The sequence below is a fragment of the Sturnus vulgaris genome, chromosome 5 (genome assembly GCF_052056855.1).
Source record: "Sturnus vulgaris isolate bStuVul1 chromosome 5, bStuVul1.hap1, whole genome shotgun sequence".
In the NCBI taxonomy this organism is placed as follows: Eukaryota; Metazoa; Chordata; class Aves; order Passeriformes; family Sturnidae; genus Sturnus; species Sturnus vulgaris.
This window is the reverse complement of record NC_142247.1, coordinates 5,871,171-5,894,818: the sequence shown is the minus strand read 5'-3', so window position 1 is coordinate 5,894,818 and position 23,648 is coordinate 5,871,171. Positions and strand designations below refer to the sequence as shown.

General features: G+C 40.7%; 2 long non-coding RNA genes across 2 annotated transcripts in view; one reads left to right on the top strand and one right to left on the bottom strand.

Annotated features, from left to right (window-relative positions):
- The window catches only part of LOC148223519 (uncharacterized), a 107,753-nt gene that overhangs the window by 59,229 nt on the left and 24,876 nt on the right, over positions 1-23,648 (bottom strand). The gene's annotated exons all lie outside the window — the stretch shown is intronic.
- Positions 2,772-7,582, top strand: LOC148223520 (uncharacterized). Its single transcript, XR_015804161.1, has 3 exons — positions 2,772-3,157; positions 5,796-5,880; positions 6,546-7,582. It is a non-coding gene; the product is annotated as an uncharacterized LOC148223520 (long non-coding RNA).

Sequence of the window (23,648 nt, the reverse complement as noted above, 5' to 3'; positions counted from 1 at the left end):
CTCCCATTATCCTACTTAATGGTTGCAAAATCTCATTCAAAACTGAGCATTCTTCAATGCAGTAGCAAGCCATGTTTTACATAGATTCAGCTGGAAAATCCCTGAAGAATAACTTCTGAGACTTTTACAGGCCTATTCGAAGCCCAGGAAACCACATCAGTGAGCAAGGAAAACTTTACCATGCCCTAGCATGGGCAAGATGCAGCCATGGTTTGCAAGCAGTCAGTTTGAAGATAAGACCTTGAGGCTTGAAGCTGAGGAAGAAATTTCTACATTGAAGTGAAACAGTCTAAACATTTGTTTTTTCCTCCAAGAGTGCAAGAGTACCATCTGATGGTATGATCCCATCTGAATTGTCATCTCATCTGAATTTAGCTGCCTAAAAGAAAACTTCAACTTAGTGTCTCAGTCTCTCCCCTGGTGTCTGCACGCAGACAAAAACGTTTTGGGGAGTGATTTAATCCACCTGTTTGGAACACCTAGAAATGACACCTTAATTTTTGGTAGCTAAAGGTGAGTCTGGACCGATGGTGAATCTTCATCAGGTTTACTCAGGGCAACTGTTGAAATTTATTTAGGATGGTACAAACTGTCAGGACCCCAGTGGTACTGACAGGCTTTAATCACCCTGACCATCTTTTTGTCTTCTCTGGCACATATGGCCATTGTGCTTTAGCTGTAAGCCCTTGAGTTGAGATCAACAACCAGGTAGCAAGCTGAATTAGCAAGACTTGACCCAGCAACTTCAATAATTTTATCCTCCTTCTCTTCTGTTTGGCACTCATTAGATCACATGTGGAGTACCATGTCCAGTTTTGGAATCTGCAGTAGAAGACAGACATTGTCGAACTGGAATGAGACCAGGAGAAGGCCAGGGGACCACTGGTGCACTGGCTCACACAAGTGTAAGAAATATCTGAGACATTTGGCTTGTTCTGCCATAAGAGGAGGAAAACAGGGATCTCAGGGGGGATCTTATGGCTGTCTTCAACAAACTGCTGGTAGCATACAGAGCAGGCAGAGAAACCTGCTTGCACAGCAAAAGCACAAGAGGCAAAACAGTGCTACAGGCAACAGACACAAGTTGTAACAAGAGAAATTCCAGCTGGATTTTAACAAACGCTTTTCCCCATCAGATGTGGTCAGTTGTTGGCAAAGTCACTCAGAGAAGGTGAAAAGTCAATGTCTGAGCCTAGGGCTCAACAGGACAAGACTGTGACAAGCTAACCCAGCCCATGATGCCATTAGCAGGAGGTAGAGCTGGATGAAACCAGAAGATTCCCTCTACAAGTCTCAGTGCAACTCAGGGCTCACTCAGCTTCCACTAAATCCAATTCAGACCTCTACCAACCTCAATGTGGGCTTTCTATTCATTCTATTTCACTACCACTGGAAAATGAGGGTAAAATGCACACTTGAAGTGGAAAACAAGTTTGATACATATATTATGAAAATATTCGGAAAGACTGAAACGTGTTACTTAAAAATTTCCCAATCCAAACTTTCTTTTGGTTAGTCTAATTCTAGATATGTTGAAACCCCTAACTTTTCTCATCCCTATTAGCACATGCATTTGTGGAAGTAAAATTATTAATATTTAAGATTGAGTGCCCAGATTCTCTAACACATACAAATAATTAGCGAAAATTGAAGTGCTCAAACTTTTGTTAGGGCTTTTACAGCTCACCAATATAGAAAATGAACAAAACTCAAAGGTGCAAAAAACAAGTGGTCACCCATAATGACAAGTCTGAAAGAAGGTGGAGAATTTAAAGGCAGCTTTCCTCTCTAGAGCAGTTCCAAGCAAAGGCAGTCAGGAGAGGGGAGGAAATCTGATAAAATCTATTTTGCATTCAAAAAAGGCATAAAGCAGAATTACTGAACGAGTGAGGAGAGAGAGGGAAGTGAAAAGGCTGGACAGTGTTCAAGGCAGTAATGGTTGGGAATGCTAATGCCCTTACTGCAATTCCCAACTCAGCCAATTTAATGTGATGACAAACAGCAGTAAAACAAACCCTGCATCACACTCCTACCACAACATCATGACACTGCACACCACAATTTACAGATAATTGACTTACTTCATCATCAAATTTAGCCATTGTATCTGGCTGTAAAGTATGCCAAGATAAGGAAATTCTGCAACGAAGTAGAATTGGAGATTCTCAGCAGTTTCCCTCTAAGGGTGTGGCAAAATTTTACTTCTACACAAGTACATGTTTTTGGGTTTAGCATTGCAGTACTCTTTTCATCGATTGAAGAAGAATATTTATATAATCTGGGTGGCAGTGGCTGAGGTTATGGAATATGCTCCATATAGAATCTGAATCCTACCATCACAAAGAGCAAAGATTTATGTTACAAAGGCTTTTGTTCCAATTTTCTTTGCTTTGCAGAAAAACAGCATCTGCTACTTACTAGTGGGATAAATATTTCTTTGTTCAGAGCATGGGGCTGTCCTATGGCACCTGAGCAATATTCAGGGCTTGTTTAAATTCCATCCACTTAGAACAGTGTGATCAGTTCCTGAAATTTACAGAACTTAGATGAGGCTCAAATACCTCTGAGTTTTGTCAGAAATATTCCTTCCTAAGCAAGTTTGGTTAAAAACTGGCTGTTTCTTCTATGAAGAGCTCAGATAAAGACACTCCTTTGTATCCCCATGGATAAGATGCTTGTTTCTTAGGACCACATAAATGGGTGAATGCACAGTTCCCAAATCAGGACCAAGACTCAGGTAGGGCTTGTTAACTTCCAGTTTGCTAGAATGTATCAGCTCAGTTTCTTACTTTTATGCATTTTTCCAGCTCAGATGGATTGATGCTTTTGATAGATTTTCTTGGGAATAAAAACCCCAAAAAAACTGCCTTGGAACAAGCTTCTAATATTAATTTTTTTATCACTGTCCAAAACATTTTGAAGATGAATCTTTCAATTATCAATTATTACTTCCACTACCATTGAAGGCAGGTAATGTATCTTAAGTGGCTAAAACGGGTTTAAATTTCTGCTGTCCTCTCTTCATGTGAGTGAAAACTAATTGCAGATTTTTCTAAATCTGCAGTGGCTATGCTTTCAAACTGTCCTGGTTTTGCCTGGGATAGAGTAGCCCTGCTTTCCTGGAGGTGGCTGAACATCTACCTTCCCATGAGAAATGGTGAGTGAATTCCTTGCTTTGCTTTGTGTGCATGGCTTTTGCTTTACCTATTAAACTCTCTTTATTTTGCTCATTGTTTTGCTCACTCTTCTGATTCTCATCCCACCTCGGGGGAAGTGAGCAAGTGGCTTAGCTCCTGGCTGGAGTGAAATTCCAGCACAAACACAGAGCACTTATCCTGTCTGACAGCTCTGCAAACGTCACCTTTTCCATTCACACAGCTGAAGGAACATGATAAATGCTGCAACACAAGGCTATCAATGCAGTAAATCTCAATTCCAGACTGTATTGGAGGAGGCAGAGGCAAGTCCATTTCAAAGCAGAACAGATTTCACCCACTGACACTACCTACACGAGGACTAAGATGCACTGGCCCAAGGTTGCCATTTGAGCACCAGGCTCACGTGTCTTCAAGGTATGTGGCCATGATTACTTGGTGTGTAGGAGGACAAGGTGTACAGCTATCAAACCCTCCCTCACCACCTCTTCAGGGCTCTTCACAAGTTATTTTTGGATATATGTCCCCTTCAGGAACAGCAATTGTGATTCTCCCTCTCTTTGCTGTGTCACATCTCTGCTAATCAATATTATTTCCTCACTGCTCCTTCTTCTTATAGGGGTGTCTTATCTCCAGTCTTATCTTCCAATTATGTCTCTTAATGGTTGCAGACTGGCCTTTTTTTTTTTTTTTGCTGACCTTTATTTTCTTAATTGGGGTATCCTCAGCAATCCCTTATGGCTGGGTTGGGATCTTGACCTGCTAATCGAGATGTTCTCAGCACACCTCTTGTGCATCCCTCACTTTTCTTGTTTCTGGATGACCCCACACCCAGACATCCCCATGTAGGCTAGGATGGCCCTTGGGCCACCAGCAGACCCTGTCACCTCTTCCCTTAGGCATCCCTGGTACAAGGCACCTGCAATCTTGGATCTGAGTGGAAAAAGCTAAATGGTGAGAATTTTTGAGAAACCTCAGGACAGGCTTTCACCCCTGTGCCTTGGTGCTTGCCTAAGGCTGTGCCTAAGGCCAAGTCCCATGCCCAGCCCAGAGTTCTGCCTGCCCACGAATCTCTCACCTCACTCATGGCATGCTCAGCATCACCACCCAGCTAACCCTTGTCACCACGGCCATGAGGTGCTGCCCTCACCCTTCCAAGGTCATTAATATTTACTACAGGTCCCTGGTCATGTTAATTAATAACATATTAAAAATATCATGCTAACAAAATGAATGCAGCTGTTCTGGCACCACTTTTTGTTCTCAACTCTGCTCATAGGATCCAGTAATCAGTGTTATTTCTTGTCTGACTTTTAATCAGAAAGTTAGTTTGATTGAAAGTTTTAAAATTCATTTTTCATATCTAGTCTAGCCTCAAGCACTAGAAAATATATTCCAACCTTTTTCTAGACCAAATTACTAAATTATTTTCATTAATGTAATGGATTACATTTAAAAATATTTTCAGCAATAAAATATAACCTTTTTATTATTAAAACATGTTCCCACTTCTGTAAGAACTTCAGCATTATCTCACCAATATAGCTTAGGGGGTTGTAGGAAGGCTGCTCAAAGTAGAGAACTCCAACTGAATGAACTTTTTAACGATGAATAAAGCTTTACATGTTGCTTTTCACTGAACATTTTAAACTTAAAAAAAATCTGTTGTCGTCCTGAATCTCACTAAATCTCCCATACTTACTTTTCAATCACTAGAGTTCCATAAAACAATGGAAATTTTCGGCAGTTTTTCTTTACCACAAAGCTTGAGGAAAACCCTTCAGTGATTAATTTCTTACTACAGATTGCTTTCATTGTTGTTACTGTTCATTTTACAAGGATAATCTTCATATGTTGAATTTAATGCCATGGATTTAGTCTCCTTGGGAAAAAAAAGTTTTATTTTAATCCTGTGTTGTAGATAGTTTCTCCAGGATCTGGGACTAGAATTTGATTATCACTTCACATAGGAAATGACTCTTTGCCATACAGAAGTCTTTTAAGCTGTGGTATTCCTGTCACTTCCAACATAAAATACATTCAAATCTCTGACAAATATTAACTTGGTGGTTGACATACTTCTCCTTGCACTGATTTATTATCACAGTTCAAGACCATGTGAAATGAGCAACCCCGTTGAAATCTCTAGATTCGGATCCATAAAATTTCACAAAAATAAACTCACAAACACCATTCCCTACTCTGCAAAAAATAAACCACAAAAAGGTGAAAGATATACTAGTCTTTACCAGCCATAAACTTCTTTAGGGTTGAGTTCATTTCCTCTTCTCTTTTTCCATAATTTACTCTTTTCTTAAAATAATACCTAAAGACTCCAAGGTGGTAAAAAAACCTGAGCTGAATACCAGAATAGAGACACCATGCTAATTTAAGCCTATAGTAATACTTACAGAACACAACATGGACCTTGATGTAATTCTCATCTCAAACTTGCTATTCTCCTCAGATAGAGATGTCATCTCTAAATAAAATCAAATGAAACTGTGTATTCTGCAGCCACAATTAACCACCTCACACTACATACTAGGTGCACAAACCCAAGCTCCATCCTGTAAGTTTGATTTCACTGTCGCAGTTTCTATTTAAAAAGTGACTAAATGGATTTAAAATCCTTGACAGGTACACCTCTGAATACTGAGGAACTGATGAAAGAAAGAACACTCGAAGTAACTCAGATATGTTTGATTAAAATTGACATACACAGGTATGTACAAAGGCTTATTCATCCAGCTTGGTTCTAAGATCAAACATATATTCACATCTCATGTGAAACTCAATCATCTCAATGGCTGCCTTAGAACAATCATTAAAATAAGCAAAATAAAGACAATTTTTCATAGGTACTTTATATGCTCCCCAAAAGAGCATATGATTGTAAGTACACAGGTACTTTCATTTAAAATATGCACCAATATTCCAATGGTGTCTAAACAGGATTTGTACATTCCTTTTTCCTTTCTACCTCACATGTTTCTGGAAGCATTTTTACCTGGAGATAATTTCTCTTGAACTGCAGCAATTTATATTAAATATTGTTCTGCGTCCACCAGTGATCCAGAGTGTTCAGATATGTCATGTTATTGTGGTAAAATAAGCTCTTTAGTAGTTTCTGAAGCTTATCTCCCTTTGTGGACAAATCCTAAAGAACCAGTTTTTAATCATTCATTAAAGCATGTTTCTTTTAGAAAAATATGAAATATCTGAGTATAGGTATTTATCTTCTGTTGTGGCTTTGTGGCAGGTTTATTCACACTGTTATGTTATATGCAAAACGTCCTTCATATTGCATGTCATCCAAATATCTTCACTGGGTTCTGATTTTTTACTTGATGTTTACTTATTATTTTCTTAATTTTCTTTTTTTCTTAGATTGTCTTTTACCAAGGAAAATTACATTTATCGGGGGGTTTGAAGCCTTCCTACAATGAAATGCAATTTCTCATCTATTTATGCAAATGGATTAATAACTCAAACAGCCATCAACTCATGTTAAACGAGTGGCAAGTAAAACATTAAAAAATCGTTTTTATTCTATTTGGACTCCTCTTGTCACAGGCAATGAAGAAGACCAAGAGCAGATACAGGAAAATATTATCTGCACTTCACAACACCAAACTGATTTTCTCCTCAACTAATCATCTTTTTGACTGAAAGCAGATTAATCAAGGGAGATATCGTTAAAAAGTTTTTCTTTTTTTACCTTATCTCTGCTAATACATTTCCCCCCAAAAGGTCAAGCCAATTCCACAAGATACAAATCTAGATAACACACTACAAAATAAAATTAAGCACAAGGGAGCTAACAGAGACTGTGACCTGAATGGTTCACTTCAACAAAAATTTCACTTCTCTTCATTGCCCTGCATTCCTGTGCTAAATAATTAAGAACTACCAAGAGATTCTTTGTACTTCTCCCCATTTCTGCTCCAGGAAAAGAGGAGAGAGGAAAAACCCACACTGTTGAAAAGAAGCCAGACTTCTTTTAACAAAATACTTCAGAACATGCTTAAGGTTAAGTCCACACGTGACCCACCTTTGGTTCTCACACAAGAATTATTGGATAAAACTCTATGATCTGAGACACAATCTTCCCTGTACTTCAGTATCTGTGAAGCTTTCCCTTGATCCTTGTCAGCAGTAACCATAATTCTGATATGTGAGCATTGTGACCTACTTTCCAAGATCTTCAGACATCACCATTGGTTATTTTTAGCACTCTACTGACTCATTTGATGTCTCTGTGCATAGAGGGCTACCCACTGAGAAGACTTACCTATCTCCACAATTTTACCAGCATATTTTCACCAGCTTGAGACCACAGATGTGGAAGGTGTCCTGCAAGTCTGGACTAAGTGAGAAATTTCTCAGATGACCTACTACAAACACAGTAATGACCCTCTGGAAAGGTTGGGGTCAAGTTGCCAGCAGTCATGGCTGACCTCTGCATGCTCACAGAGCAGCTTACAGACATGTGGAAATAAATGACTTCTTCAAGTTTTTGTTTTCTTTCTTCATTGGTAGCTTCCCTTCATGACGTTTATTTAATTTTTCTATTTTTTGGGGGGCAGAAATTAAGACACCTGATTCTTGACACTGCCAAGACAAGTCTGTGCAGGAGGCCTTCTACTGACTGATTCCAAGGGAGATACTTTGAGCATGATTCACAGTGCAAAATAAGAGCAGCAGTGCAATTACTCCAAAGTACAGAAAGACGTTAGCAATTAATGCAGCACAACAAACCTTAGAAATGGCCATTTAGGGAGTAAAGAGCAAGAATTGCATTAGTCTTCAGACACATAGGAAATGCAAGGCACTAACAGCTGCATGACTTGCCTAGGACAGCAAATATTACCTGGGACTAGGAACTTACAGCCTCAGGGGCTGCTGGACCTGAAGGACCAACCTAAACAGGCTCTCGTTGGCTGAGAACACCACATATGGACAATAGAACAGTAGGATATTTGTCTAAGGAGACCAAAATATAACCATGGCCTTGGCATCTGATGGGCACCTCCCCTATTATCAGGCTCCTTCATGCACTGGGCTGTAGCTCCACTTTGCACAGAGATAATATATTCTATACAAATAGAAAATAAGAGAAATATCATTTTCTCTGTATAAGAGAAAATAAATTTTCTGATTAGTTCCATCCTGAGTGCACTTGTGTCTCTTCCCAATGAAAGGGAAAAACAGTTCAACCACCACCCACACTAGTAGCTCCACCTGCACAGTATCAGAGCTGGTTTTCTGGTCAGCACCAAAGACATCTGCCCCACCAGAATTACAGGAAGAATGTCAGTCTGTCAGCACAGGGAGGAGGGCTGTCTCACCCACCTTGTAACCTCCTGCAAGAAGATGTGCTGTACTATTCATTATGAAAAGGCAATTATGCCTTCATCAGTAGAAGTCATTGCAGAAGTTACTGGGTTTTGGTAGCTAGATGTTGTAAAGTCCAGGATCATGGCAATCAATATAATAATTGTTTCTGCCTAATTGCCTAAGAGAAGTCTGCGTTTTCACTGCAGAATGAATATAATTTGTGAATGCTCATCTTTCAAACTTGGAAGTGTTAAAGGTGTCTGCAGCCTACAGTATGCCAACCCATCCCATAATAGCAAAATATCTTTTCTGTATCAAATTCAAGTGCCCTTGCAGGATTGATCATTATTTATTTCCTGTATATTCTGTACCACTGGTCTTGGATTATCAGAAACTGAGCAGTGTTGTAAGAAACAGCTTAAATGAAAAGAGAGATTTTTCAAATGTATTGAGCTGGCCAAGGCTGACTGAAGTCTTACATAGCCCATCAAGAAAGCATTTTTTGTGAGCTTTTCAAACCTGAGCCTAGACAACTGAAATTATTCAAAAATACAGCACAAACAAAACTGCTCCTCAGGCTTCAAAGAAAGGACACTGCAGGACATGCCTAATCATTATTAGATTGAAGACATTTATTGTGGGAAGTCAGATTCTGTAGAAATCTTTCCTGAGATGCCGTCCACTCCAGTTGTTCTGCATTTTGATTTAAAACTTCTTTTTTTTTGCCAAGAAGGAAAAACCCTCAATCATACTTCCCATGCCTACTGCTAAAAGTTTTGAAAGGTACAAACCAGGAAACACAAAAAGAATTGTCCTCTTTCATACAGCAACTAGGACAATTTCTTGCACTTAGTCCCTGGTAGCATACTCTAAAGTGAAAAAAAAAAAAAAAAGGCAGAGAGATTTACTGATATGATTAGGTAGAACTGCTTTTCTCAGATGGCCTCTGAAATTAAAAAAAAAAGTCACAATATGGATTTGGCTTGCATCTGTGCTAGCACTTTTCGGATCTCAGCAAAGCCAATTAATTCAGAATAATGTACAAACTCATTGCAAACTTGAAGTGTAAGCAATAGTTGTGAAGCTCTGGAGTAAAGAACAAGCAAGTCAATGCCTTTCCTAACAATGATGGGAGAGCCATGAGTCACAATCTCTTCAGAAAGTTCTGGTGCCAGTCTGGTGCCACCTAGGGACATAAATTGAAGGAGTATTCTCTACCTACAAACTCAGGTCTGATCTCAGTTGGCCACAGTTCATTGCCAAAATCTGAAGAGGACAAAATGTCACAGATCAATGCCATCAGAAATGGTACTGATGCCCTGCAGCATATGCAAACCATCCACATCTTTTTGATGCCACTGTTTTGAAATAACGGGACAGCAACGATCCTGACGAAGAACAAGAGAGAAATTTCCTTATAGTCACCTGTCTCTACATAGGATAACAGAGCTATACTGAGAGCCAGAATAGATCTTTTGCTGAAAGAAAAACAAGTACTTTAAAAACTATCTAAAAGACTCATGAAATGCTGGGTTAGTAAAAGATGCCACATGCAGGGGTAGTACACTGTTCCAGCAATGAAGAGGGACAGAAAAATCCGTGGTTTTGCCAGTAAAGGGACTGTGGTTCTACCAGACGGCTGATGCCATTCTCAGTTGATGGAAACCTTGCTTTCAGGCTTCTTCTCCACAAAGTTGGGAAGCAGGCTGTGAAAGCAAGTAAAGTTTGGCTTTCATTGCAACCCTTACTGAACAACTGTGTCATTACTTACCCAATTACTGCCTAACTTTTCTGTTATATTTGTTAATTATATGAGTAAGAGCATGGTGCAGCACTTCAGCCAGGAAGGGAAGAGTCATCATCCAAAATTTTAACAGACAAAAGCCAACATTTACCTATTTAGATATTTTACCTTTTTTGTTATCCACAAAAAATCTCTTACAACAGCAAACCAAGACTAAGACTACAAGATGCCACAGAGTTTGCAGTACTACAGGCAAATCCCTCTGCTTTGAGCTTGCAAGCATCCAGTTGAGGAAACACTTTCTCAGATAATCTAAAATTAGTTTACGACAGAAAAAAAAAATAGTTAAGGCGAATTCAGATACTGTTGTCATGAGGAACACACGAATTGTTATGAAGCTACTGCACAATTCAGTGGCTCCGAGGAAATGCAAATTAACGACGCCTTGAAGCTGTGCTAGGTGTTAGGCTGTGCAATGAAAGGCTCATTTCCATGAACACAGAGGAAGCCACAACAGCCTGATAACAGAAAGAAAAGGCCCAGCCCTGGGCTCTCTCAGGGCTGCTCCAAGGCAGCCTCAGCCCCAGTGGCCAGGAGGACACCCTGCACCAGGCAGGAGTGGGATCCCACCTCTGGAAACATGAGACCCGTTACAGGACAGAGGGGAAGAGCATTCCAGGATTGCTCGGGATTTATAAAAGGCTGCTTAACCGAAGAACTGAACATGGAAGAAGGGAGGATGCAAGACGTTTTGTAGAAAAACATGCTTGATATAATAGAGGGATAAGAGGGGCAAAAGGGGACCAGTCACACGTAAGCAGGGCTGGCATCACCTCATCACATCTTCACCATAGGTGCACCTGCAACTGCAGCAAGCAAGGGTGCATTTGTCAGTGTGTGAGCTCTGGTGAGCATCAGGCCAGACAGCCAGAGAGGAAGGTAAGTGGGCTGGGAGCCGGGGTGCACACATCTGTGCTTCTGAGACACAAACAGCAGGTTCAGGACATCCAGACCTAAGGCTGGAGAAAGTTGCCAGATGGAAAGTTGTCTGCACCTGGTGATGTAACGCAATGCTTTTTCTTCAAAAACCACTGGCCTATGGAACTGCAGAATGCCTATTCTGTAGGAAGAAGGACTGGAAAGCAACCAGCCCAGTTATGCCCACTTTCACCAGTTCACTGAGAAGTTGGGTATCACTTCAGGGTCAACCACCAGAGAGATCCCCAGGACAGAAGAATGTGTGCATAAGAGGGGAGGAAAATATGTTAATAATGTCAGGGAAATTATTGTCATACATGTGTTTGTTCTGGGAAAATCAATGAATATGTATGTAACATATAGTATATCAACAGGAGCTTTTCTGTATTCAGCATGCACCACATTTTGGAGCTATCCCCTCGTGCATGAGCAATGAGTGTTTGTCTATTCATCCCCAAAACCCCGTGTGTACACATGAGTGTGTCATGTACACATCTTTTGGGAACACATGGTCAGCTCTACAGCTAGTTGGACCTTTGGGGATGAGTTTTGGCAGCCTCTTTTCCATCAGATAATTTAGGATTTAGGAACTCCTAGCAATAGGTTCAACAATAATATATCTTGCAGTATATCCAAAAAGTGTTGGAAGGAAAACCCAGGGAAGATTTACTGATGTTGACAAAGTAACTGGCTGCCTTGGGTTTGATTTGTGCACAACAGCAATTGGTCTGTGCAAAGTTTTGTTCTGCAATGGTACTAAAACTTCTGCAGGTAAAGAGTAGGTGTAAGTTGTGAAGCTTCAGCAAAGGGAATGAAATTATCAGCAAATCCTTCCCAAGCTAGGCAAACAAGGGAGCTTTTATTAGATCTTTCAGAAATCTCAGGAATTCAGATTTCATCTTGGATTCCTGTGAAAGTGAAACTGTGGGCAATGAGTGCCATTATCTTCAAAGAGCTCAGTTATTAGCAACCATAGAAACTTTTTAATCCAGTCTTGAACTTCTGCAAAATACCAGGCAAGAATTTAGAATTGAACCTGAAATGTGAATCCAACACCCTTGGAATTCATAGCTGGAAACCAGCACCAAAGGGAACTTGGACAATTGGCCAATGACCTGATCATCACCACAGAAGTCCTGATAATTGTGAAATATGAACATGTCAATTCCTGTCAGATCAACAAATACACACAAATTAATAACTGACTTCTGTTACAGAACTGTAAAAAAAGTAGAAACTTTTCCTACAGATCAGTTATTAAAAAAATTGATGGTGGGTAACAAAGAGACAAACATTTTTCCTCTCTTGGAGAGAGAGAAAAAATGAAAACTGTAATAAGTAATTCCATCTTAATGTCCCGAATTTGCCTTCTAGAACAATATGCTATAACAGCAAGAAAGAATTGTTACTGATTGTAACAAAATGACAGTAGTGAGTATCTTGTTTTTTGGTTAGTGTATATACAGTTTGTGTATATGGTGTAGTCACAAAGGACTTCAATTTCTGATGCAACACCAGCCTGGCTGACTGTGCACGAAACATTCATGTTTAGTGTAAGGAGAACAGATTCAGGCAGAAATTACCCAGACTTGTAGAGCTCTGGTGAACATGGACCATAGCATCCATGTAGTAAGAGGCCAACTCTAACAATGAACATAAAGTTGTTGTTAGGTCTGTTCTAATTTCAAATAACTCGTCCACTTATAATCAATAAATATCAATACTTAAGGTGTAATAAAAAGCTCTAAACCAAACAAAAAAACCAAACCAACAAACCCCTCAAAAACAAGCAAAAAACCCCAACCAACCCCCTCCAAATCTCAAACAAAAAAACCCCAAAAAATAAATACCAAACAAACCCAATACCCCAAAACCCAAACATAAACCAACCAAATAAAACCACAAAAAACTCAAACCAAAACAACAAAATCAAATAACCAACAAGCCAAAACACATACCCACCACAAAACAAAACTCAAGATCTCATTTGTATCAGCTGAAGAATGTTATCATGGAGGCTCTGATTACCATGTAGAAGACAGTACTCAGCAAAGGTTCTCATACCTAAACTGGGTCCAGAGATGGAGATGTCTCTGGACAGTTTATTCAGAATTTCGACACACTGACCCTGGCAAATGAGCTGAGCTGTAAATGAGCACTGGCTGGATAGAGGCCAAAGAGATTTAACCCTTCCTTTACCTACAATATGTATTTTTGGGGGTTTTTTCACCACCCACATGGGAGGAGCAGTAACCATTGCAGGGAGCAGTACCATAGAGATGCCAATGGGAACCAGGGCTCATCCCAGTATGACAGGGAGCAAGGAAGCAGAACAGCTCTTCAGTGCCTGGGCTGGGTCCCCTCCCAGAGGAGTAAAGGAAGAGGAGACACAAAGGGGCACAGATGGAAAGCACTGCAGTATCCCTTCTCCTGGAGCTGAGCAGACATACAACATGATCACTGTGACCCCAAAGTCTGGTCCAAAGAAGGGTACACATGGCACAGTTGTGGGAAAGAGCTGGGAGAACACCTCTGAATGAGCCCAGGGAAGCAGGTTGCTCCTAACATCTCCCTGGAGATGCCATTTATGAATGGTGTTCCAAACTGTGTGCGTGATCCACAAGCTCACAGTCCTCTGTGTGGCTTTTAGGGACAAGACACCCAGGAAAACTCAAGCCCCTGAAGTATTTTATTGGGTGAGGATGGTAAATGAAGGATGAATTATTTGAACTGGAGATAAAGGAAAACTGACATGATTTACCTGAGCTTTTGCCCAAGAGAGAGCAACAATTTTGTAATTTTTTTTTTTAAAGTTCAATTTCCACCAATGGTATCTAACCCAGACCAGCTGAAATTAAGTGAAGATTGTCATAAGAAGAAAAAAAGACCATGGCAGGGAAGCAGTGAGGGGCTGTAGTGCAGATAACTTCAGAGCCAGGATGGGATCTGTAGAGGGCAGGACTCTAGAGGCAGTGAGTGCTGAGGAGAGAGGACAGAAATGTGCAGAGGCTTTTTCCTGCACAATGCTTTAATGAAAAACGGAAAAAATAAAAAGCAGATATGGGAAAATAGTAGAGAGGGAGAGTATACATATCTCTCATATTAATATTTAGAGAGAAATGCTCACTGAATAACTGACTTACATGCTTGTAATTGTGGAAAACAGCACAGAGAGAAGAGCTGGCTTCCTGGAAATGACAGCTAGAGATGCTCTTGCCTCTCTGACAGAGAGAAGTCTCTGGCCCCTCTAAGCAGGGGACTGCACAGTTTTACCCCTTCATACCTGCCACACTGTCCCCTGATAACTATGAGAGTGGGAAACAAGCCTTGCAAGCCCACTCTCGTAAAGATAATTCCTATATAGAGCAAATTAAAAGTAGCAAGAAGCAAATTACTGAGTGCTTTGCTATCTATTAAATGCACAAATAATTTGATGTCTGAAATATGGATTATCTAATGAATGCTGGCCGGTTCTGGAAGGAACTTGAGGTATAGACACCCTGCTGTTAGGAACATGGGGCTTATTTACCTTTCTTTTAATGTTTACATCTTGATTGAGCAGGCCTATAGGCAAAATGGTAACAATTTAACATACCCTGGCTTTTTCCATCCGTTATCAGCAGTTCTATGCTGGAGTATGCAGCTAACCTAGGAACAAATACATTTAAAGCAAATTTCCTAAGTGAATTGTGGAAGATAATTTTTTCCATGTTACATAAGAAAGTAGATCTCAGTAGCCACTACTGCATTTCACTTTGACCTAAGTTACTTTTACAGTAGCAAGTCAAGCGCTAAAAGCAATTTAACCACAAAAATTTGGGATATCACCACCAATATCCCAGATGTTGATCTGTCACCGTTGGTAAGTGTTACAGACTGAGATGAACAGGCTGCTACAAATACCCAAACAATTTTCAGGTTAAATTAGCTTTAGACACATCTAAAAATCCACCCATTCTCTCTGTCTTGGTCCCACTTACAAAGCTACTGACTCCCAGATTATACCCCATGCTGAATATGGAGACATTGCTGCAAGAGCTCACTAAGGAACCCAAAAGTGCCACCAAACCTCCTTCCCCTCTGCTTAACATGAAAAAGAATTCCCCTTGAAGCCCTCCATAGTTATGTGCAAGAATAGAAGATGCAGATCACGTACCCACATTGCTGGATAGCTGGAGATTTTAAGCAGTGCTATTTTTCCCTCTAGACAAGCTCGAGTGTAAAAGCAGATAACTGTGACATTTTTCAGAGGGTCAGCCCTGCAGTGCCACAGCAGATCTGAATTTAGGAGGTGCAGGGAGACCATAAAATGAACAGAACAGCTGCTTTCAAGTTGCAGAATTTTTGTTTTGGGAGACTTGCACACTACACCACAAATGCCCAACTTCCCTGCCTTTAGCCTCATGTCCAGTGACATTATCAAGAACAAACTGGTGTTGAAAACTCTGCTTTAGGCTGAAGGAAGAAGAGATGCCAAACTGGTTATCTGAGGACTGCTAGAAACTATTTTATGCTAGGGAGAACGATAAGCCACATAAATATAGTCCAACATTTTAAAAGAGCAATTTTATTGAAAATGCATTCCCTCAAGGGAAAAAAAAAAAAGGATTTACTTGACCAGACATTGTGGTGGCTGTTATGGTGATTAGGAAGTCTGAGATAAACAGTGACTGTAACATATATTGACATTAAAGCCTTTAATCAAAGAAACAAATACATCATTAACAAGAAATAATTCAGAGTGACAGATAGTTATTATGGTTAGAAAGAATGGAGATCTAAATCACAGGACAAAGTGGGAATTGTGCATGCCATAAGAAATATTTTGCATTTTGGATGACTGTGGTTTCACGCTATTGGTAAGATGTGGGAAATGAATTACAACAGATTTTATTTTATGAATGTTTTATGTAGAAGACTGTCATAAGGCATGTGAGCCAATGCAAGCCTCAAACCAATGTATTATACCTTCAGAAAATCCATTACTTGTGCCATTTTAGAGAACACAAATATTCTTAAGTGTCCCTGAAAGATATTCAGTCCAAGTGTGCTAGAAGTAAATAGGTCGAAGATGAAGCTAAACTGATTTTCCCAGGGACTTAGCACTGGAATTGGAGTACAAACCTCCTCATCAGCCAGCATAATAATTTACCCAGCCTTTAGCAGTGGGAGCATTTCTGCATCTCCTTGTGTTAACAGAGGCAAGAGCATAAACACTGTTTACCTGCTGCAGGATAAACGGCTCTGACCACTCCACCACCAAAGCTAAACCCACTTTTCATATGTGAATTGAGGCTGTAGCTTGATGATTATTTCCTTTTCAGGGCAATATCAGATTCAGCAATTCTCAGCATGCTCATTGCCCCTGAGCACACTGTTCCTCAGCAGCATCAGTGCTTTTCTTCCACCTCATGCCCTGCACATTCCCCCAAGCAGACAAGGGCAGAGCAACAGGGCTGCTGGTGCTGCTGCTGCCACTGGAGTCAGTGCCAGCCAGGCCTGCCTGGGCTCTGGTCACACAAGTTTTAATAGCTCAGCAATGTTCTATCAGTGCCACAAAGAGTATATAGGTAATGTGAGAAATTCAATCAAGTTTTCCTTACTTGAAAAAAAAAAACAACAAAATCACAACCAAAAATACAAAAGGATCATTAGCTTTTATGGAAACAGTTTCACTTACAAAGGGGTCCTCTGGTTCAAGAAGCCAAACCACTTGTCACACATGAACAAGGTTGATAAACACTGGATGTAAGAATCAGAGATTTGGAGCAATTTTGTTCTGCTTTTTTTTCCCTACTTCAGCAGTCACATAAAGATAAATTTCTATTGAACAAAAACTTAGTGACCTTTAATGTGAATTGCCCTATGGCTCTTAGGCCTTGGAGGAGATTCCAGAAGTTAGATTGGAAAATAGCCTTCAGCTGGGAGGTCTGGCTTTTGCCAAGCCTATGATGAACCACAAAGGAGGGGGGAAAATATGCCCTTGAAACATCCGAGTTCATATGCAATCACACTTTGTTAGCAGCTACATTTTCTGCACAGGCCTTGAGTTTCTGCAGTGAGCTCATCCTACACCAGTTTTTGGGTGTGCTCCTCTCCCCCCCCAACCACGAGGGTGCCCCATCAACCCTTGGGACACCCCATTCCCTAACAATACCAACAATGCCAACCACACACATCGTTTCAAGGGGCACTAAGTAAATATAAGGCTGATGTACACAAAATATTTGTGTCCAGTTCATAGGACAGCTGGGAAACACACACCCTGCATGGCTTCAAAGTGCTCAGACACAGCAGCCCCACAAGACATGGGGCACACCATGAGGCAGAACTACTCCTTTTGGCAGGAGGCTTCTTTCACCAGATCTCTATAGAGTTGATTGATTTTCCCCCAGGGAAAGCTCTCCTCTATCTCACAAACCCACCAAAATAAAACCATACAAAAGGAGAATTTCAATTCATCAGGTGGGCCTTGAGACAGAGATTTGCATCTCCAGCAAGTACCACATCCAACAGGATCCTGCAATTTCATTCCAGAGCTGGCTCCATCCTGGAGCCCTGAACAAGCCCAGCTTTGCAGAAGATTGTGTGGACACATCTCAAGCCTGCAAAACCATCTACCTAAGCACTGTACCTTCAGTCAAAGAAGTTGTGTAGGCTGCAAAGGTTTGCTTGGTCCTGCCAAGAGCTTCTGGCAACTCCTCCTTTATTCTGTGGCTGCCTTCTATTAAAAAAAAAAAAAAAAAAAAAAAAAGATTGTTTTGGGGCTTTTTTTGTTTGTTTTTTTGGCCAGGTTTTTTTTGTTTGTTTTTTGTCAAATGCAAACAGGAATGCTTCACATGAAAGACTATTTACCCTCATGTGGTTTGTGACTGTCTTGAGATCAAAGACTCCCAATTACAGGCACACAATAACATTTTCCAGCTTAATGAGGAGCAAAATAAAACCTGGAATTCGAGTTAAATGACAATATTTTTTGAAACTAAAGATAAACATAGAACATAGTTTTGAAGTCTACAATTTTAGGGCTGCAAAAGATCAAATAAGGTTTAATTAAAATGAATTAAATGCCTCAATTTAAGGTCTTTCAGATGGTACAGAACTAACCTATTTTATGTCCATCACAACTGGATGAAAATTTTCATGTCAGCAAAGGAGGCAGCAAATAATAGCAAAATATTGCAAAACAGACAATTTATGATAAACAAGAATGAACGTAAAACAATATGGGTTGGAAATTAGAACAGACAGTATTACCTTAAAATTTTTTCAGGTGCAAGGTATAAAAATAGTTACTGACCTGCATCCACTCAGAGCAGGGATGAAGCAGGAGAAGGTCACATCCCACAGCCTCACCAAGAAGCAGAGACCTCAATGCTGAACATGGAGAACTGATAATGGTACCCATTGATGGTGGACAGCACAGCCAAGGATGAGCCAGGAGCCACCCAGGAGGGACAAGAGGAGAGCACAGCCCTGCAGAAACTCAGGAAAGGAGCAGCAGCTCCCAGCTGAGCTGGCCCCAGGCCATGGGGTGGTTGGAGGGTCCAGGTAAGGCTGGCCAATGGGCTCATTAGGCTCATTAATGCTCATTAGGTATTTTCACAGGTGGTCCTTGAGGCTGTGAAAGACCCCAAGCACAGTACAGTTTACAATGCATGAGAAACTCCAGAAGTAACCATGTGAGACTGTTAAGGGACATAAGGCTCTGGACCTGTGAACTTCTGGAACCTTCCCAGGTGTCTATACTTAAACCCACATGGCAGAAACAAGGTCAAAAAGTCTTAATATGGAATAGGACAACTCTCAAGAAATCTTGCACTGAAGCAGATGAAAAAACACTTGATACATATGTATATTATGTTTAATTTTTTGTTGTTGTTGTTGCAATGTCTCTTTTCTTCACACACACTGTATTTTCAAGCACTATTACCAAAAGTTCTCTCAACTATTTCCCTTCCCCTGGCGTGGCAACAATTTTTGAAGAATGATGCTTCCAAACATCACTCCTGGCCTCAGTTATTCTATTTGAAGCCATTTTTATACTTAGCCCACAACTCTTTTAAGTAGCCATTTTTCAAACAATGAACGTTTAGAAAAACAAATGACTACTTAGATTTCTTGGATTTTAGGCATGCAAAAGCATTACTGCATTTAGAGATGCTAGGAAAGGACATTTAACTGTTGTCAATAAAAAAGTTGTGGAGCTTGTTCCCTTTACTCAGAACACTCAAATCCCATGGGCCCCAAAATAACTACACTTTAAAGTACAGCAAATACAGTTCTGACTAATTTGATGACCCATAAGAAGAACTTAGATCAAATTACTGGCTGACCTATTTTTTGCCTGAAAACAACATGATATACAATGGCTGTATGGTTCAGCACGTACATTCATACAACAGTAATTTCCCCGAGGAGTTTGCAGCTCAGAAGCGAGTAATTACGTTATGCAACATTTCCAAAGCACACTCCACTCATTCATGATTAACCACACAACTGTGTTCATGTGCCTAAAATTCTGTTCTCTGAGCTGTGCTCCTTCATGGGACCCATTGCCCTCGCATCAGCACCCTTGGCCTGTGGGTGAGGTGAGAGGAATCTGAGTCACGAGAGGAATTTTGGTCAGGAGCTGGTCCCAGTGCCCTCCTTTTCACCTTGGACTTCCACGATCTCTGAGCTTACAGCTGTAAGAGGACAATCCCAAATAAGAAGTCAAATAAGATGAAAGCAGAAGCTGCAGACTCCTACAAAACTGTGGCCCTGAAACCTGTGTTTAACTTAATCCAGGGCACCTTCCCACTGACAATCTTCTCATGCACAGCTGCTGTTGCATCATGACAGCAAATTATTCCTGTTCATCAACACCAGCAAGAAACCTCTTGTGTTTAATCTTTAAGCATGACCTTTAAAGAGTCATAGTAAGACACACAACCTCGACAGCCAGTGGGAGTTGGATGCCTACAGTGATTACAGAATTGGAAAATGCTTGGGTTGTTCACAGCACTGTTAGATCCTCAGATTTGTTACATATTTTACTGTGTACTTGCAGCCTCAAGATTTTCAGTGAGGCATGCAGAGCTGGATTTCTCTATATAAATCTCAGATTTGCTGAGCTTCTGAGATTCTGTTTTTGACTCACACCTTATTCTGCAACCAAACCACAAATTGCTTTTTTCTTTCTTTCAAATAATCCAGAAGAATAAATTGGCAGAGTGAGTTCCTCTGCCATCTACCTGGTGTTTCCCATAAGGAAAAAGCATAAATTTTCTGAGAAGCTAATAAACTGCAAAACTGCCAGGGTTAATTAAAATAATTACTTGGAAAACCTCTGATATTAGATGCACAGATTGCTGTTATGCACAAGTACACAAACCTGAGATAGAAAATGAACATTAAAGAAGATTTCAGGTGGGGAACACTGAAGCTATCAAACACCTCCTGGCCTAGGTCCAGGTCTTGAGCATGCAGGAATGTGAATGTCCATATCATCCCAGGCTTTTTTGGGCAGGGAGCAGTGTATTTCCCCCATGGGAAATACCAGAAAACATGGTGGCATTTTTGGGACACCACCAGGTGTGCCAGCAGAACAACACACATACAGGAAGGACAGAGAAGAACTTAGATGTCCTGGGAGCAATGCCTGATCTGAAGAGAAATTCCACCAGGATTTGCAGCTGGGAGGAAGGAGGGAAGAGAAGTGGGGCCAGAGCTGTGGCACAGACCTCTGGGTCTGGAAGGCCATGCTGGGATGGACACCTGGCTGCAGTGACATTGGGGACTGCTGTAAGTGACTCCATGCTGGTGCCTGGAGCTGCCTTGCTGAGAGGGGCTTAACACCTGTGAAGGGTTTGACACCTGGGATGGAGCCAGAGAGTTCAAGAACCACTGGATTTTCAATGCTTTACAATGTTAAGTGCAGAGGCATTTGGGAGATGAGGCTATAACAGAGACCTGACTGCTTTTAATAATACTGGCTTTTCACAAATTTTAGGATATTCACCCCAGGTCCCCACTGTCACATGTTTTGGCTTGACCTTTGTTGCATACAGGTGCCACAGCTGGCATGAGCAGCTCTCATTGCACAAACACAGTCTCACAGGATCTTCTCAGATCTTTAGAGAGCCTGAGAACAAAATTGACAGGGAACTAATGAGAGTAACCAGTGTCATGGTAGGCAAATAAATAACCAAACCACGTAGAAAAGCAGCCTTGCCAAGGGAATTCATATTCTGTTCTCATATTTGTTTTAAAGCTTTAAGAGGTGAAGGTAAACATCGGAATGCGTGAGTCCTGCACACAGGAATTCCTGCGTGGGGCTCACAGGAGAACCTCAGGGTCAGGAATTCCCAGGGGATGATATGTACGTGGGTTAATGAGCTCTGCAATGAGGAAGGCAAACATTTCAGTTCTTGCCTGGTCTTCCAGCAGTGTTAGACTGAAGTTTGCAGACTCGTGTTATCCCATGTGCTGTATAAATGGAATGGCTGCATTTCTGGAGACTGCTGCTTGGAATAGCAATTTTCTGAAAAATTCGTCAAGCAACTTGGAAGTTATCACTTCAGAGCACTGAAACGAGGGCGCTGGCGGGACTACTTAGTCAACACATATGGCTCTGTGCTGTGATTTCCATTTCAGAGTGTACTAGCACTTATTCTCTGTTTTTCTCACAGCTGCTCACTCCCAGTGTTAGCGCTCCCAGAATAACCTCCTGGCGTATAAATAGGGTTCTCCCTCTGCTGCACATGACAGTGCTGCAGACTGTACTGCTCTCCACTTAATTATAAGGTGCTGTTAATGCCATTAAAATAGTTCTGTGTCTTCCTGTCCCCAAGAGGCAGACACACCACAGGTTCCTGGGTTTGCTCATTCTCAGGGCTTAGGCAAAGAGTTGCATCCTAATTTAATCATCAGGGAAAGCAGTAAGAAGGGAAAAAAAAGTCTTCCTAACTGAAAGACCTTACTAACTCTGAGTATCTAACACAGCATGCTCTTGGGGTTCAAAATGAGCCCTCATTAAACCAGCCTCACCTGTAAAGGAGAGATACTGTCTTCAAAGAAACCCTGGGCTTTGGGCAGCACAGTTCTCCAAAGTCAGCCTGGTGCTACATCACCACCAGACCCCGACTACAGAACTGTTTTGGGCAGTGTCACATTTCCCAGCCAAGAGGGATGCTCAGCCCTGATGCTGCATCAAGTCTCTCCCCAGTTTCTGCAGCCAAGTCCTGGTGCCTCCCAGTTATTTCATAGCTCTAAAGCGTTGCACAGTCTGCCACATCATTCAGTTGGGTTCCTGGCTCTGATCTGCTGAGACATTGCAAAGAGCAGCAATTGCTTCACTCCTCGTGAGGACAACAGAGAAGTGCAGTGAGAGTGGCCAAAAGTAACAGTGCCCCCAGAGCTGAAAGAGGAAGGATTTCAGGAGAATACAGGTGCAAAACATTTTTATCATTATTATTATCATCACCATCATGGTTATTATTCACATTCTAAGAGTGAGGACATAAAAGAGGTATCAAGAAATACTGAGGCTTCTGCTTTCTCTGGTTGACATTTAATTTCTGCTTTCAGTATGTCTCTGGAAGAAGTTTGAAAAGTGTGGTTGCTTTTAAAGTGGTTTTACTTTTTCCATTTGGCAGTTTCTTTGCCATGATGAACAAAGATGAAACAAGCAAAAAAAAAAACAACCTGACAATCAATTTAAAATAGCTACTTGCTCTGTCAGCTAAACTCAAGATTGGACTTTTTTAAAACTAAAACACTCCAAACCAAGATATTTTAATGGTCAAGAAGTCCTATAATTTTACACAATAAACATGCTGTCCAGAAATTATGGGAAAAATGACAGTCATGTTTCCAACCATTTGGTTAAATTAATAATAACACACAAATGCTCCCTCTGTTGGTTGATTTTCAAAAGGTATTCCAAATATCACAGTAACATCCAGTAAGAGAGCATATTTTCTTTGGGAGGAAAAAACCAAAACCAACCAAACGCCAACAAAACTCCATATTCAAAACTGAGGCACACAAGAATAATACATTTAAATTACTGCTAATCTGCAAAACAAAATTAAATTAATTTTAACAGCCATTAAGCCAAAATATTTGGATCCAGAATTAAATAATATACATACATCAGAATCCTTATAATTTAGTTTTGGAAGGTTTGCAGGCTAATTGTTTCTGGACCAGGAAATGTGGTCTCTTGCAATGGAAATAATACCACTCTCATTCTATTTTCTTGTGGAGTGAAAAAGCACCACTGTGTATAATTAAGAAAACAGTTCTGTATTAGCATTGACAACAATAACACTAAGGAGGAATTTGGGAGTTCTGTTTATGCACATTAAATTTCCTACAAGTAGTTCTTCAGGAGCTCAAGTGGTTTTGTGCAGTGAGGAGCTTTCCTGAGCCTAACAATTTCCATC